The sequence below is a fragment of the Pongo pygmaeus genome, chromosome 22, assembly GCF_028885625.2.
Source record: "Pongo pygmaeus isolate AG05252 chromosome 22, NHGRI_mPonPyg2-v2.0_pri, whole genome shotgun sequence".
Lineage (NCBI taxonomy): Eukaryota > Metazoa > Chordata > Mammalia > Primates > Hominidae > Pongo > Pongo pygmaeus.
Genome location: NC_072395.2, coordinates 57,992,387 through 58,007,660, shown reverse-complemented (window position 1 = coordinate 58,007,660; position 15,274 = coordinate 57,992,387).

Sequence of the window (15,274 nt, the reverse complement as noted above, 5' to 3'; positions counted from 1 at the left end):
ATTCACAGCCTTTTTATAATAGCTGAGATCTGGACAACTTAAATTGCCAACACTACAGTATTACTCAATGACATGTTTATTCAAACCATGGCATTCTACGCAGTATTAAAATGATCCAGCTCTTCATTTCCTGACCTTAAGAACTGCTAATGATATAATTGTTACATGAAAAAACCGTGCACAGTGCCTCGCGTGTCACGGGGTCAGACGTGCACAACGCGACGTGTGTGCGCAGTTTGGTCTGTCTACATAGGTACAGGCATGAGTCATCACCTGTGTGATGGGGCTACGAGTGGCTTTTTCTTCTTTTTGCTTATTTTTCTTGTTTATATTTTTCTACAATGAATATGAGTAACATATAGCAAAGTGTAAAACAGTGTGAGCAGTCTCTGTGCCATTTCCTAGACCTCTGCCCACTGAGCTGGGTCTGCAGCCTGGCTCCCGCCCCGTCCCTTGCCGAGCTCTGCTGAAGAGCAAAGTAGAATGTCCCTGAGGAAGGGGCCTTGCCAGCTCCTGCACTGCAGGAGCCTCTGAGCACATCGAACTGGAGTCTGAGCTGGTCACGCAAGCCCCCACTGAGCACCTGCCATGGGTTGGGACATCCTGGGGACGGAATGTTCTGGAACCACAGCAGTAGGTCAGATGGGAACTCTGGCAGAGATGCCCCCTTTCCGGATTCTTGTCCAGATCCCAAGATGGATACAAAACATGGCAAGTATGAGCTGAGGCTTAGCAAAGCCGCATAAATCCATCACTGCTGCAAAAACAACTCGAATGACATGGTGTTGGGAACAAAAACCATACAAGAATTCCGCGTCTGGGAAGGGCATTTCTAAAGTAGTTCTGGTTACAGAACAGAAGTGAGTATCATGAGGTGAACAGAAAAGGCAGAAATGTTGGTTAAATTTCAGGATGCAGGAATGAAAGGAAGTCCTGTAACTTACTGAGTGGTTTAGGGAGGCCACCGTTATAACAGATAGACACGAACGTGTGTCACGGCCCAAGTGTAAGAGAAGCGTGTTCATTCTTGGTGAGAGCAGGACAAGCAGGGCCTGGGTGGTGGACCGGAGCTTGGCAACATGGGAAGTTTGGGTGGGGGGAGTCTCTCCCCATGTGGCACCAAGGGGCCCAGGCTGAGGAAGCCTTCACCATCTTCCTTCACAGGTGACTTTGAGGTCACCCGGGCTGCTCCCTGGCCCAGCTGGGGAGGGGCTGTGAGCCTCTCTGGAAGCAGGGGGAGCATCCCTCCTGCTCACGGTCCACTGGCTGGAGCCCAGCCAGGGCCCACCCGGCTGCAGCGGAGCCTGGATGGATCAAGGCGTGCCCAGGAACAAGAGAAGGGACACGTGTTCAAAGCAGAGAGCAGCATCGACCTGTGTTCATAGCTAACAGTTGACTATTTTGACATTTGAGAATGTTTTCTAGAATAAAAATCAGTATGAAAAGGTTGAATTTGCAAAGACATAAGGCATACATTCACGAGAGGTGCTCTCCTATGGACACAGCAGGTCACTTTAACTGCCTTAGAAATCTGGAAACAAGGAAATTCTGAGACCCACAAATCTAGCATTTATCAACTATCTTTTCTTTCAATGACAGATGTAGGTAGTATAATTATTTTATGAGCATACAGAGAAACATAACTTTAGACTCACAAATGACTGAAAAGTATTGATCTACGTGGTTCTTTTCAACCAAAATTAATGTAAATAATGTAAAAAAAAGTTGAATTAAAGATTTATTTTCCAAAAAGAACTTTTGTAGCAGACATTGTATATCTTTGGATGGCTTTTAATTTTTTAAACAAAATTTCCTCTTTTTCTTCCAATGTGTTTTTTCTATTTTTAAAATTTTTTGATCCTCGTACAACTTGCTCTGACCGCACTTATTTTCCTAAATTCTTGTGTAATCAAATGCTGTGTTTTCATTTTGTACCCAAACACTGTGAACATTACCTTGACCAAGAAGTCTGTAGACTAATGTTCACCAGATGGGCTGGTGTCTGGCATTCTCTCAGAACGTGTCCAAATCCTGCCCAGTTGGTCATGATACTTCCTAGAAATGGACTGGGTGGGGGCGAGGTAGGGGGACCATCTGCCTCATGGTCCTTAACATCTAGAACTGGAGAGGATTCGAAGGAAGAAGAAAGCATCCCCCTTATCTGAGTTGCTTTCAAGTTGAAGGACATTAGATGCGAAATGCTACTCAGAAGGTGGTAAATTTAGTTTGCAAGCATGATAATTACTTTATTAGTTGATAATACTTTTCACCCAATATATGTTTAGTGTGGAAAACCCCAAGTAAGTTTTTAAACTGTGGCTCTTGAATATGGAATTTCCCTTGCAAATGACTTCTCAGCAAATGAATATATGGTCTAGAGATGGGACTCTATTTTAGGGGGTTACTTTCTTTAGATAGTGGAGTGCCTGGAGACCACAACCAGATCTGAGAACATCACATCTTGGTTTTAGTGTAGCAGCCAGCCAGTTTCTCAGACTTAGGACTTAAAAAATGTTGAAGTGTATTCCACAGAAAAATTTTAAGTTGACCACTCAACCTCACATTGGCCTAAGAAACATTTTTAGCGAAGACATAAAAGCAACTCTAAAATTCTATTTTACTGAGCTCTTCTGAGAATATGATTATGCAATCACTAAATGGAAGTGGCTTTTTGCTATGGTTTCTGGCTACCCTGTCTTACCACTGTAGCTTTTGGATACAAAATTAAAAAGACCAGCCTGGAAGGGATGATGTCTACACTGGCAATATTTCTTACTGTCATCACGTTTTGTGTAAAACAAATACCTACTATTTTGAGAACAACTTTGGATATGTTTATTTTGGTTATAAAATTTAAACGATCGTTTTCTGAGTTTGATGCTGTTTTATTCTCCTATTTACTGAGCCCCATCATGAGCGGAGCTGGGGAGTGATATGGGAACCCGGCCTCTGCCGCTCCTCAGTCACCCTCACCCTTCTTAGTTCTTACCTGTCACTGTGAAGTCACCTGCTTCACCAGTTTTAAATAATATCTCTTAGCCCTGGCTGTAAAGATGAGGAAGTCAGCACACTTTTCCTCCCCACCTACTTTCTTTCTTTTTGAGATAGAGTTTTGCCCTTGTTCCCCAGGCTGGAGCGCAGTAGCACGGTCTCGGCTCACTGCAACCTCTGCCTCCTGGGTTCAAGCGATTCTCCTGCCTCAGCCTCCCGAGTAGCTGGGATTACAGGTGCCCACCACCACGCCCAGCTAATTTTTGTACTTTTTAGTAGAGCTGTGGTTTCGCCATGTTGGCCAGGCTGGTCTTGAACTCCTGACTTCAGGTAATCTGCTCGCCTCAGCCTCCCAAAGTGCTGGGGTTACAGGCGTGAGCCACTGTGCCCAGCCTCTCCCCACCTACTTTCTGCCTTTCACTCCAAACCATGGTAAGTTTTATGATTTCTCTATTCTCAGAAATTTATCACTTCACATTCTTATAAATTCTTCCAGACACATTTATTCTAGCCTTAGTCCTATAGTTAGATTCAAAACTTACTGCTAGTGCTTCCAATAATGTTTTAAAATTCATTTCTTAATTGGCTACAGTTTATCCTCTATCCCATAGGAATAATGTTGCTGAGTTTTGCATGTCTGAAATGTTTGTCAGTTGCCTTCATGTCTATGACAGTTTAGCTGGTTATAATACTGGTGTTCACACTGTCTTTCACTAAGGATCTCCTGGGATGCTCCACGATCCTCTAGTACCATTGTCATTGTAAAGAAATCTGAGCCAGACTGGCTTTTCTCTTTACAACTGACATGATATTCAGTCATGCACATGTTTAATCTCTTTTGATGGTCTTCCCTTTTGAGCATTTTCTCTTCAATTACTTTTATAAAGAAAGGTCTTTGTTATGAAAAATATCAAAATATAGGAGTGCACAGAAATACATATGACACTTGCATGTATCCACCACCCAGCCACCATGCTTAGTCACATTCCTCCACTCTTGCATTTTTTGTTTGTTTGTTTTTGAGACGGAGTCTCCTATATCACCCAGGCTGGAGTGCAGTGGCAGGATCTTGGCTCAGCACAACCTCCGCCTCCCGGATTCAAGCAATTCTCCTGCCTCAGCCTCCCAAGTAGCTGGGATTACAGGCGCACGTCACCATGCCTGGCTAATTTTTGTATTTTTAGTAGAGATAGGGTTTCACCATGTTGGCCAGGCTGGTCTCGAACTCCTGACCTCAGGCAACCTGCCCGCCTCAGCCCCTCAACGTGCTGGGATTACAAGTGTGAGCCACCATGGCCAGGCACTGTTGCATAATCTACGCCTTCACTTACTCCTTACCCCTCACTAAATTATTACTTTAGTCTTTTATGCAGATTTATGTACGTTGACACGCACAAATCTTAGCTGTACAATTTTGAAAATAGATTTTATTTCTTAGAGCAGTTTTAGTTTTGCAGCAAAATTGAGCAGAAGGTGCAGAGTCCCCAAGCATTCCCTGACCCCACACATGTAGCCTCCCCCACTACCAACACCCCCTGACACATGTACCCTCCCCCACTACCAACCGCTCCCACACATGTACCCTCCTCCACTATCAACACCCCCCCACACGTAGCCTCCCCCACTAACACCCCCCCACATACATGTAGCCTCCCCCACTACCAACACCCCCCCACACACATGTACCCTCCCCCACTACCAACACCCCCTCCACACATGTAGCCTCCCCCACTACCAACACCTCCACACACACATGTAGCCTCCCCCACTACCAACACCCCCCCACACATGTAGCCTCCCCCACTACCAACACCCCCCACACACGTAGCCTCCCCCACTACCAACACCCCCCACACATGTAGCCTCCCCACTACCAACACCCCCCCACACATGTACCCTCCCCCACTACCAACACCCCCGCCACATGTAGCCTCCCCCACTACCAACACCCCCCACACATGTAGCCTCCCCACTACCAACACCCCCCCACACATGTACCCTCCCCTACTACCAACACCCCCCACACATGTACCCTCCCCCACTACCAACACCCCCACACACATGTACCCTCCCCCACTACCAACACCCCCCCACACGTACCTTCCCCCACTACCAACACCCCCCACACATGTACCCTCCCCCACTACCAACACCTCCCCCCACACACGTAGCCTCCCCCACTACCAACACCCCCCCACACATGTACCCTCCCCACTACCAACACCTCCCCCCACACACGTAGCCTCCCCCACTACCAACACCCCCCACACATGTACCCTCCCCCACTACCAACACCTCCCCCCACACACGTAGCCTCCCCCACTACCAACACCCCCCCACACATGTACCCTCCCCACTACCAACACCCTCCACACACGTAGCCTCCCCCACTACCAACACCCCCTGACACATGTACCCTCCCCCACTACCAACACCCCCCACACATGTACCCTCCCCCACTACCAACACCCCCACACATATGTACCCTCCCCCACTACCAACACCCCCCCCACACACGTAGCCTCCCCCACTACCAACACCCCCCACACACACGTAGCCTCCCCCACTACCAACACCCCCCCACACATGTAGCCTCCCCCACTACCAACACCCCCCCCACACGTACCCTCCCCCACTACCAACACCCCCCCCACACACGTAGCCTCCCCCACTACCAACACCCCCCCACACATGTAGCCTCCCCCACTACCAACACACCCCCCACACACGTAGCCTCCCCCACTACCAACACCCCCCCACACGTAGCCTCCCCCACTACCAACACCCCCCCACACATGTAGCCTCCCCCACTACCAACACCCCCCCCACACACGTAGCCTCCCCCACTACCAACACCCCCCCACATGTAGCCTCCCCCACTACCAACACCCCCCCCACACATGTAGCCTCCCCCACTACCAACACCCCCCCCACACGTACCCTCCCCCACTACCAACCCCCCCCACACGTACCCTCCCCCACTACCAACACCCCCCCACATGTAGCCTCCCCCACTACCAACACCCCCCCACACATGTAGCTTCCCCCACCACCAACACCCCCCACACATGTAGCCTCCCCACTACCAACACCCCCCACACATGTACCCTCCCCCACTACCAACCCCCCACACATGTAGCCTCCCCCACTATCAACACCCCCCACACATGTAGCCTCCCCCACTACCAACCCCCCACACATGTAGCCTCCCCTACTATCAACACCCCCCACACATGTAGCCTCCCCACTACCAACACCCCCCCAGACATGTACCCTCCCCCACTACCAACACCCCCCCAGACATGTACCCTCCCCCACTACCAACACCCCCCAACACACATGTAGCCTCCCCACTACCAACACCCCCCCACACATGTAGCCTCCCCACTACCAACACCCCCCCACACATGTACCCTCCCCCACTACCAACACCCCCCCACACATGTAGCCTCCCCCACTACCAACACCCCCCCCACACATGTACCCTCCCCCACTATCAACACCCCCCCACACATGTAGCCTCCCCACTACCAACACCCCCCCACACATGTACCCTCCCCCACTACCAACACCCCCCCACACGTACCCTCCCCCACTACCAACACCCCCACACACATGTACCCTCCCCCACTATCAACACCCCCCCACACATGTAGCCTCCCCACTACCAACACCCCCCACACATGTAGCCTCCCCCACTACCGACACCTCCCCACACACATGTAGCCTCCCCACTACCAACACTCCCCCCACACATGTAGCCTCCCCCACTACCAACACCCCCCAACACACATGTAGCCTCCCCCACTACCAACCCCCCCACACATGTACCCTCCCCCACTACCAACCCCCCCACACATGTAGCTTCCCCCACTATCAACACCCCCCACACACGTACCCTCCCCACTACCAACACCCACCACACATGTAGCCTCCCCCACTATCAACACCCCCCACACATGTAGCCTCCCCACTACCAACACCCCCCCCACACACATGTAGCCTCCCCCACTACCAACACTCCCCCACACATGTAGCCTCCCCCACTATCAACACCCCCCACACATGTAGCCTCCCCACCACCAACACCCCCCCCACACATGTACCCTCCCCCACTACCAACACCCCCCCACACACGTAGCCTCCCCCACTACCAACACCCCCCCACACATGTACCCTCCCCCACTACCAACACCCCCCCACACACGTAGCCTCCCCCACTGTCAACACCCCCCCAACACACATGTAGCCTCCCTCACTACCAACACCCCCCACACACGTAGCCTCCCTCACTACCAACACCCCCCCACACATGTACCCTCCCCCACTACCAACACCCCCACACACACGTACCCTCCCCCACTACCAACACCCCCCCACACATGTACCCTCCCCCACTACCAACACCCCCCCACACATGTACCCTCCCCCACTACCAACACCCCCCCACACACATGTACCCTCCCCCACTACCAACACCCCCCCACACATGTAGCCTCCCCCACTATCAACACCCCCCCACACACGTACCCTCCCCACTACCAACACCCCCCACACATGTAGCCTCCCCCACTACCAACACCCCACACAGAGGGGGACGTTTGTTGCAACTGATGAGCCTATATTGACATGTCACTATCACCCAGAGGGCACAGTTTACATTAAGGTTCGCTCTTGGTGTTGCATATTTCGTACGTTTTGACAGATGTGCAGTGGCATGGACCCACAATTATAGTATCACACAGAAGAGTTTCACAGCCCTAAAGACCCTCTGTGCTCTTCCTGTTCATCCCTCCCTCCCCTCAGCCCCTGGAAACCACTGATCTTTCGACTTTTTCCATCATTTTGCCTTTTCCAGAATATCATATAGTTGGAATCACACGGTATGAAGCCTTTTCTGATTGGCTTCTTTTACTTAGTAATATGCATTTCAGGTTTTTCTGTGTCTTTTCATGGTGCTAAGGACTGAAAGTTCGTGTCCTCCCAAAATTCATATGTTGAAATCCTAACCCCTAAGGTGGTAGTATTAGGAGGTGGGGTCTTTGGAGAGGTGATGAGATTATGAGGACTACGCCCTCATGCATGAAAGCAGTGTGCTTACAAAAGCCACCCCAGAGAGCTCCCTTGCTTCTCCCACTATGTCAGGACACAGCAAGAAGGTCCTGTCTACCAGCCAAGAGATGGGCCCTCGACAGACACCAGATCTGCCAGGACCTTGGTCTTGGACTTCCCAGCCTCCAGAACTGTGAGAAGTAGAGTTTGGTTGTTTATACGCTATCCGGTTTATTTTGTTTTGTTATAGCAGCCTGAACAGAATAAGACACATGGCTTGAGAGCTCATTTCTTCTTAGTGCTGAATCATGTTCCATAGTCTGGTTGTGCCCCAGTTTACCCAGTCACCCACTGAAGAGTACCTTGCTTGCTTCCAGGTTTTGGCAACTATAAATAAAGCTGCTATAAATGTTAGTGTGGACATACGTGTTCAGCTCATCTGGGTAAATGCCAAGGAGTGTGATTGCTGGATCCTATGGTAAGAGTGTTTAGTTTCATAAGAAGCTGCCAAACGGTCTTGCAAAGTGGCTGCACCATTTCCAGCAGCAATGATGAGCATTCCTGTTGCTCCACACCCTGGCCAGCATTTGGTGGTGTTGGTGGCCGCGTTTTGGCCATTCTAATAGGTGTGTAGTGGTATCTATTGTTGTTTAATTTGCATTTCCCTAATGATGTATAATGGTTGGGCATCTTTTCATGGCTTATTTGCCATCTGTGTATCTTCTTTGGTGAGGCATCTTTCAGGTCTTTTGCCTGTTTCTGTAATTGGGCTGTTCCTTTTCTTACTGCAGGGCTTGGAGAGTTCTTTGTGTGTTTTGGATAACGGTCCTTCAACAGATATCTCTTTTGCAGTTATTTGGTCCAGTCTGTGGCTTGTCTTCTCATTCTCTCGACAGTGTCTTCAGAGAGCAAAAATTTTTAACTCTAATGTCCTGCTGATCTATGATTTCTTTCATGGGTCAGCCTTTGGTGTTGTATTTTTACAAATCACCACCAAATCCTGGGTGATCTTGATTTTTTTCCTGTGTTACCTTATAGGAGTTTTACAGTTTTGCATTTTACATGTAGGTCTGTGATCCATTTTGGGTTAATTTTTGTGAAGGTGCAGGGTGTGTGTCTGTACTCGCTTTTCTGCCTGTGGATGTCCAGGTGTTCCAGCACCATCTGTCTTTGCCCCTTTTTTTTGCCTTTCCTCCTTTGGCAAACATCAATTGGCTACATATAAGCGAGTCTATTTCTGGGCTCTCTGTTCTGTTCCATTCACCTGTTTGTCTCTTCTTCCCCCAGTACCACACTGTCTTGATTACCGTAGCTTTATAGTCAGCCTTGAAGCCGGGGAGTGTCAGTCTTCAAGTTCATTCTTCTCAATCAGCTGTACCATTTTGACAAATGGACACATGCTATAACTCACAAACCTTTCATGACATGGGACATTATTATCTCCCTAGAAAGGTCCCTCACGTCACTCCCCAGTCTATCCTATGCCCAGAAGAAACCACTGTTCTGAATATTTCACCTTAAATGAACGTTTCCTGTTTGAAACATCATATAAATGGAATCATCCCGAATGCACTCTTGGGTGCTCAGCGTGTCTGCGAGTGGCGTCCACGCCATTGCTTGTATCAGCAGTCAGGGTCACTCCAGGTTTCACTGCACGCACACTTCACCCCACAGTCTACGCAGAGCCAATATCGCGCCACTTTTGGAAAACGTGAGACCTTGGCCTGCCTATAAGCCAATTCACCCCTCCGCCTACTGCACTGTGCGTACTGTATCGACACGTGTAAACAGCACTTCAGTGCAATGTTATCATTTTTATTTTCAAAAGACTTGGGAAGAGGAGGAAAACTGTCTGTTATACTAACCTCTCCCACCCTTTGGTGTTCTCACTGCTCTTCCATCCTCCCAGAAGCCCCATCTCCTGCTCGGCATCTTCTCCCTTCAGCCTGCAGTTTCCCTAGCATTTTACGTCATGAAGCTCTACTGTGAACAAATTCTGTCAATTTCTTTGATCTGAAAATAGCTTTATTTCTGGAAGGATAAGCATAGAATTATGGGATAGCAGGTTGTTTTTATTCTTGTAGTCTCTTCAAGATGTTTTGCACCATCTCCGGACCTCCGTTCCTTGTAGCTGGTTATTTGAGTGGTGGCCCAGGGCACCCCGTTCTTCGAGCTGCCGTCCTGGTTTCTGCTTGTCTTTTGGTTTTCTGAGCATTGACGGATGTGCATGGGTGTGGGGGGTTGGGTATTGATGCCGCCTGGGGGCTGCTGGACTTTGCTGAAGTCCATGTTTTCCCTGCTCTTGGAGAACTGCCTCCCAGACTCCTGGCCAGTCCACAGTGCTCTGTTGGAGGAAACACAAAGGTGCCCAGGTCCCGGACAGAAAGCGCAGCTGAGAAGCCATGGAGCTGGGCCCCCAGGTCTCGGAGGGAGAAGGGACGTCCTGCCCGCCCCGTTCCCCCAGGTCTCAGAGGGAGAGAGAACGTCCTGCCCGCCCCGCTCACATCAGGCCCTGGAGGAAGAGGGTGTCTTCGTGCCTTTTCATCCACAGGTATTTTTCAGTCGGGAATGGAAACCTTCTTTTCTTTTTTAAAATTAGGGTATTAGAATCACATAAATAAAAATATAGCCTCGTTTATGGATTCCTTAAAACTAAATTTTCTACTTTGAAAAATTTCAAGCTCACAGGAAAGTTGAACAAATAGTACAATGAACAGCTGTGTGCCCTGCACCCAGATTCACCCATTTTAAACACATTTGCATATTTTGCTCTCTGTCTATAAACACACACACACACATGCGCTTTTGGTCTTTTTGCTGAGCCACTTAAAGTGCAGACATCAGGACACTCCCTCTCACACTCTCAACCTGCATCCCCCAAGAAAGCGACGTCCCACAGCACGGCCACAGCCGCCAGCCCAGGCCTGACGCTTCACACCCACCCAGTGCAGCCCCATCGACATGCCCCGCCCCGCAGTGCCCACCATTGCGGCCGTGTGGGTGTCACTCGTGCATGCTGTGATGTGTTACCTGTGTGCGCTGTGGGGTTTGTGCAAGAGCCTCAGACCTGCGTTTGTGGCCACCTGGAGCGGGGCCTTCCCCTCCTCCAGGCTGCCCTTCTGCGTGACCCAGATGGAGGCAGCCTCGGGGAGCATCCACAGGTTGTCCCCACTCTGTAGCCCTGGGGGGTGGGATGGGGAGGGCCGGCACGTGCCTGGGGCCAAGCAAGTCCACCTGTTTGTTTCCACACCCAGAGGGTCTGTGCTGGGACTCCCAAGGCCAGGACCCTGCGCTGAGGGCAATGTGGAAGCACGCAGAACTCACGTGGCTTCTCCTACACTTCAGCCTTCAGCCAGGCTGTAGCCACCACACACACAACACACACACACCACACACACTACAAACACCCCCCACACACACACCACACACACACCACACACTACACACAGCCCACACACACACCCCACACACACACACCACACACACTACAAACACCCCACACACACACTACAAACACCCCCCCCACACACACCACACACTACACACAGCCCACACACACACACCACACACACACTGCCTTCTCACACTTCAGCCTTCAGCCAGGCTGTAGCCACCACACACACACCACACACACACACCACACCCACACAACAAACACTACACACACATTACACACACACCACACACCACACCCACACACCACATCCACACAACACAGACTACACACACACTACAAACACCCCACACACACACCCCACACACACACCACACACTACACACAGCCCACACACACACCCCACACACACACACCACACACACTACAAACACCCCCCACACACACACCACACACACACCACACACTACACACAGCCCACACACACACACCACACACACTACAAACACCCCCCACACACACTACAAACACCCCACACACACACACCACACACTACACACAGCCCCCACACACACACCACACACACACACTGCCTTCTCACACTTCAGCCTTCAGCCAGGCTGTAGCCACCACACACACACCACACACACACACCACACCCACACAACAAACACTACACACACATTACACACACACCACACACACACACCACACACCACACCCACACACCACATCCACACAACACACACTACACACACACCACACACACCACACACACTACAAACACCCCACACACACACTACAAACACCCCCCCCACACACACCACACACTACACACAGCCCACACACACACACCACACACACACTGCCTTCTCACACTTCAGCCTTCAGCCAGGCTGTAGCCACCACACACACACCACACACACCACACACACTACAAACACCCCACACACACACACCACACACACACACCACACACTACACACAGCCCACACACACACACCACACACATACTGCACACACACACCACACACACACACCACACACACACCACACACACACACACCACACACACGCTGACTTCTCACACTTCAGCCTTCAGCCAGGCTGTAGCCACCACACACACACCACACACACACACCACACACTACACACACATCACACACACTACATACACACATCACACACACTCACCACACACACACCACACACATACACACCACACACACATATATAAACCACACACATCACACACATACACACATATATAAACTACACACATCATACACACACATATAAACCACACACCCCACACATACACACATATGTAAATCACACACATATAAACCACACACATCACACACACATATAAACCACACACATCACACACACATATAAACCACACACATCACATACATACACACATATATAAATCATGCACATACAAACCACACACGTCACACACACACACCATACATCCCCACAGCACACACACACACACCATGTACACACCCATATGACAAATGCACACACACACACAGACACATGCACACCACACACACATACAACATGCCACATAAACACACACAAGCACACCACACACTACACATATGCACACACACACACAGATACTGTACTCCTGCCTTCTGACCCACTAGGGCCTGGATCGGGCTTAGGTGAGTGTGACAGTCCCCTCAGGTACAAAAGGCATGGAAAAATTCAGGAATCAAGATAAGTAATATTTTAATGCAACATTTTGCAGAATCAAAGTGAATGCAAAACGTCCACATTGAACAAAACATCAGAATGGTGGGGCAAAGGCAGGATCAGCCCTCCAGGCCTCCTCCAGCCTCAGGCCCCTCCGCACAGGCACCGCAGGGCTCCTCCACCCCCGGAGGATCCGGTGTCCTAGCGGGAGTCCCTCGGGGCTGGTGCAGGGGCTGGCCAGGCACTATCAGGTCTCGGCAGGGCGGGGAGCCTGGGCTGCACCGGCTCCTGTCTTCTTCTGTCTTCTGAGTGTTTGGGAAGGGAGTGTCATTCCCTCTGTGCCCCCACCGCGTCCATCCCGGGTTGTGTAACCCTCCAGAAAGGGCACAGCACACACACCACAAAACTTTCCACACAGGGAGCTCCGGACACTGGGGAGCTTCCACACCCGCCACAGCCAAGTGATTTCCCAATCATGAATAATTCTGTCATTTTTTTCTTCTTCTTCCCAGAAACCCTGGGGGGTCGGTGGGGCAGGGCACTCAGAGAAGACCAGAAAATGAAAATGTTCAACATTCGTGTCTCCGCTGTTTTTGATTTCTCTGAGAGCAAAATAACAAAGCCCTTGGAGAAGACCGGAAAGTGGCAGGTGTGGAGATCACTGCTGTATGTAAATTTAAAAATGAATGAAAGTAATTCAGTGAAACTGCAAAATGTGAATTTAGACAGAAAACCTCAGGCTGCAAATGAACATGTGTAGAGCCTTAAAATAACAGGAACTGCCGTGCGAGCTGTTTCCACCTTCATCACCACGCAGACATCCAGGAGGAGAGAGACCCCCGTGCAGGGGTGGGACGCCAGCCTCAGATGCACTTTCTAGGCGCCCCGTGAAGCAGAAGCAAGGGACTCCTCAGCACCCAGGCCTGGCCACTGGTGCCCAGGTGGCTCAGCCGGCCCTCAGCCTGCCTGTGCACCCCCATAGCTCAGGCGGTTCCTGGAAGCGCCGGCCTCCCACCCCGAGGCCAGCCCGTGTCCTGCTCTCCGCCCCTCCGGCTTCAGCACGTTCACCCTTTTAACATTTAGCCATAAAAACTTTTTTTTCTCAAACAAAATCTTACCCCAACATATAAATCTGGTAAAAGTGGAGCTGCTGGGGCAGGTCCCCCAAGCCAGCCTCCCCCACCACCTTGAAGGGACCCCGGGGAGCTTATCGCCAGCAGCACATGGGCCTTGGGCTCCTTCTGCGAAGGGCAGAGGGCTCCCAGGAGGTGGCAGCCCTGAAGGGTCCTGATGCTGCAGGGTGGAGGGGAGGAGTCCCTGGGCCCTGGCCTATCAGGTGCCCTCACAGACACCAGGTAGGGGCCATGGGTCCCGGACAGGGGCCAGGGGAACTCCACACACAGGGGGACAGTGCCCAAGGACAGGCGGGCCTGCAGCTGGAGAGGTCAACAGGTGACCTGCCCGGCAAACAGAGCAGTGAGCTGAAGGGCAGGATGTGCACTGCCTGGAGGGTACTCAGTGCCCTGCTGTCAACCCTGGTGGGCCTCACTCCACAGCAGTAGCAGCAGCAGCAGCGTGGCTGGCACTGAAGGGTCCACAGAGGACGGTGGCCCCCCTGCCACCCTCTTTCCTGCCTGTAGCCATAGCCCCATACCTGTGCCTGACCCTGGCCTAGGGAGGCCCTCAGGGGCACTCCAGGAACTCCCAGCGGGAGCAACCTCCAGATACCCCCAGGAGCGTCCCTGGGAGCATCCCTCTCAAGAGAACCCCGCAGAGTCCTCCTATCATCCCCCAAGAGCATCACCCACTCATGGCCTTCCCTGTGCAGAGCCCAGCATGGCCCAGGGACCCCCCCAGGCCCCCAGGACACTGCTCCCAGCATACCCAGGGCTACAGGGCTCCTGCGTGAGGTGGGCCATCCTGGGGCACGGAAGGTCCCTTCCCAGTCACCAAGGCCCCATGAACCCTTCAGGGGCACAGGCATCCCTGGGGGGCTTCCCCCAGCCCCTGACAACAACGGACCCTCTGCCCACCCGCCAGCCCTAGCGCTGCCCTGCAGCTTGCCAGGTGCCCCTAGATGGCTGGGGTGCAGGGTGCAATTGTGTTGCTGGGAAGAGGCTGCCTGTGAGG